Raw genomic sequence first — 674 nt, 5'->3', positions numbered from 1 at the left:
TATATACACAACATCAACATTTCAAACACAATATATACACAATATGTGCATTTCAAAGCTGTTTTATATATTCTACATTGTATGAAAACAAACCCAGTATGAGCTACTATTGGAATTATTCTTTCTAGCGGGGCAGCGAAACTTCAGTCCTCCACCTTTTTGATGAGACTACAAGTCCCATGAGGCATTGCAAGACTCCCGACAGCGACAGGCATGACTCCCAGAGGCAGAAGCATGATAGGATTTGAAGTCTCATCGAGGGTGGAGGACTGACGTTTGGCTGCTGTAAAGAATCATTCCGATCGTAACTCATACTGTGTTTTGTTTATTTTCAAACAATGTAGAATGTGTAAAAACAGCTTTTGAAGTGTCTATGTTGTGTTTTGAAATGTGGATGTTGTGGATATGTTGTGTATATGTTGTGTTTGAAATGTAGATGTTGTTGGCACATCACAGAAACTGAACCATGTCTGCGCGCTTTTTGACATTTGACACAGAAACCGGTTTACCTCGTTATGTATCTGACAGGTTTACAAGAGGCCGGCCTTCGTTTATAGTAAATAGATTTGTGACAAGGACCGAGCCGAGGCGGATTATTCGTGAACTGGCTTAGTAGAAGTTCCTGTGCCCGCGGGCTACGTTACAGGACCGCGTGCTACTGACAATTCAGGGAA

This window comes from Nanorana parkeri, unplaced genomic scaffold, assembly GCF_000935625.1.
Source record: "Nanorana parkeri isolate BGI_ZX_2015 unplaced genomic scaffold, ASM93562v1 scaffold392, whole genome shotgun sequence".
Classification (NCBI taxonomy): domain Eukaryota; kingdom Metazoa; phylum Chordata; class Amphibia; order Anura; family Dicroglossidae; genus Nanorana; species Nanorana parkeri.
The sequence above is the reverse complement of the archived record's forward strand: the minus strand, read 5'-3'. Positions refer to the sequence as shown.